General features: G+C 54.8%; 1 protein-coding gene across 1 annotated transcript in view; it reads left to right on the plus strand.

Moving 5' to 3' along the window:
• SPICE1 (spindle and centriole associated protein 1) overlaps positions 1-2,706 on the plus strand; it is a gene marked incomplete at its 3' end in the record, with an annotated part of 37,293 nt that overhangs the window by 651 nt on the left and 33,936 nt on the right. The gene's annotated exons all lie outside the window — the stretch shown is intronic.

Below are 2,706 nucleotides of genomic sequence, written 5' to 3' on the forward strand. Positions count from 1 at the left end.
CCCCCCCCCATTCTAATAATAATAGGGGGGTGCATGCAGCATGTAGGGGGTGCAGGTACCTGCCTCTGGTTGGTTAGGATGCTTCTCTCCTCTCTCCAGCAGTGCAGCTCTCACCCATCTCCAGAGCAGAGCCCAGGATCGCTCACTCAGCCCAGCGCAGGGTCCCCAGCCAGCCAGCACTGCTCACACCCTGCCGACAGCTGATTGGCTGGGCTGGCCAGGCAAGGGACTGAGCTGCATGACAGGTGACCAATCAGGCTGCAGGCATTATTCTCAGTTCGGGTGAAGCAGAAGTTGGCAGGTGCGGAGGAGCTGCAGGTGGACGTCAGCGCCATCTAGCGGTGGAAGAAGAGAAGGCGCCGCATCATGACACGCTAATAGGGTTCTGATTCTGATTCATCATGTGACATCTACTGCATGAGCAAAGGGCAGCAACCTATCATCGTACCTGGGAACTCTCTGCAAAGGGTTCTAGGAAAAATTGGGTGTCTGGTAGGTGTATGGTAACGCTGGACCGAAAATTTTAATTGGTCTGTATATAGAGGTGGTGCTCTTTTGAGAAGACCAACCTACAGCAGAGGTGCAATGTATAGAGAGGTGGCTCCAGTTTTAGGATGTTACTTTGGTCACGGGCGGTCAGTGCACCCCTCACCTGATAGGGTTATGAGCACCTACATTTTTCCCAAAATGTGTTGGCCATACTAAACGAATAAACCTTTTCACTAATCATCAAGCTACGTGACCAGTCTTACTAGACGCTCCTAACCCCATAGGTAGAAACGCCAGTATGGGAGGTCAACATGGAGCAACGTGATATTATGAGACAAGATTGGAGATATATCCGGGGGCAGAGTTGTGGATGGCTTTGTAAGTGGTTATTAATATTTAGAATTTTATTATTTGGGCAATTGGAAGCCAGTGAAGGGATTGGCAGAGAGCCGCGGGGGATGGAAGCCAGTGAAGGGATTGGCAGAGAGCCGCGGGAGATGGAAGCCAGTGGAGGGATTGGCAGAGAGCCGCGGGGGGATGGAACCTGGTGGAGGGATTAGCAAAGAGGGGTGGAAGCCAGTGGAGCGATTGTCAGAGAGGGACGGGGGTTGTAAGCCAGTGGAGGGATTGGCAGAGAGGGGAAGGAGATGGAACATGGTGGAGGGATTAGCAAAGAGGGGTGGAAGCCAGTGGAGCGATTGTCAGAGAGGGACGGGGGTTGTAAGCCAGTGGAGGGATTGGCAGAGAGGGGAAGGAGATGGAACATGGTGGAGGGATTAGCAAAGAGGGGTGGAAGCCAGTGGAGCGATTGTCAGAGAGGGACGGGGGTTGTAAGCCAGTGGAGGGATTGGCAGAGAGGGGAAGGAGATGGAACATGGTGGAGGGATTAGCAAAGAGGGGTGGAAGCCAGTGGAGCGATTGTCAGAGAGGGACGGGGGTTGTAAGCCAGTGGAGGGATTGGCAGAGAGGGGAAGGAGATGGAACATGGTGGAGGGATTAGCAAAGAGGGGTGGAAGCCAGTGGAGCGATTGTCAGAGAGGGACGGGGGTTGTAAGCCAGTGGAGGGATTGGCAGAGAGGGGAAGGAGATGGAACATGGTGGAGGGATTAGCAAAGAGGGGTGGAAGCCAGTGGAGCGATTGTCAGAGAGGGACGGGGGTTGTAAGCCAGTGGAGGGATTGGCAGAGAGGGGAAGGAGATGGAACATGGTGGAGGGATTAGCAAAGAGGGGTGGAAGCCAGTGGAGCGATTGTCAGAGAGGGACGGGGGTTGTAAGCCAGTGGAGGGATTGGCAGAGAGGGGAAGGAGATGGAACATGGTGGAGGGATTAGCAAAGAGGGGTGGAAGCCAGTGGAGCGATTGTCAGAGAGGGACGGGGGTTGTAAGCCAGTGGAGGGATTGGCAGAGAGGGGAAGGAGATGGAACATGGTGGAGGGATTAGCAAAGAGGGGTGGAAGCCAGTGGAGCGATTGTCAGAGAGGGACGGGGGTTGTAAGCCAGTGGAGGGATTGGCAGAGAGGGGAAGGAGATGGAACATGGTGGAGGGATTAGCAAAGAGGGGTGGAAGCCAGTGGAGCGATTGTCAGAGAGGGACGGGGGTTGTAAGCCAGTGGAGGGATTGGCAGAGAGGGGAAGGAGATGGAACATGGTGGAGGGATTAGCAAAGAGGGGTGGAAGCCAGTGGAGCGATTGTCAGAGAGGGACGGGGGTTGTAAGCCAGTGGAGGGATTGGCAGAGAGGGGAAGGAGATGGAACATGGTGGAGGGATTAGCAAAGAGGGGTGGAAGCCAGTGGAGCGATTGTCAGAGAGGGACGGGGGTTGTAAGCCAGTGGAGGGATTGGCAGAGAGGGGAAGGAGATGGAACATGGTGGAGGGATTAGCAAAGAGGGGTGGAAGCCAGTGGAGCGATTGTCAGAGAGGGACGGGGGTTGTAAGCCAGTGGAGGGATTGGCAGAGAGGGGTGGGCTCTCTTACTGCTGGCCCTAGATTGAGGTAAGTAGGGTCCTTCTCACTCCAGCCCCACATATCTTCATTCAGGCCAGAGGGAAGAATGGAGGAGTACAAACCCCAATTCGTTCTCCTCCATACTGCTTCTTCCTCCACCAGTTGGGCCCCCAGTTGGGAAGATCTGGCTGCTTTGGGCCCTTCAGCAGGAGGGGGAGAGAAAACACCTGCAACTGATGCTACTGAAGCAGATCACAGCTCATGAGACTTTAA

Source organism: Nanorana parkeri, unplaced genomic scaffold (genome assembly GCF_000935625.1).
Source record: "Nanorana parkeri isolate BGI_ZX_2015 unplaced genomic scaffold, ASM93562v1 scaffold3539, whole genome shotgun sequence".
In the NCBI taxonomy this organism is placed as follows: Eukaryota; Metazoa; Chordata; class Amphibia; order Anura; family Dicroglossidae; genus Nanorana; species Nanorana parkeri.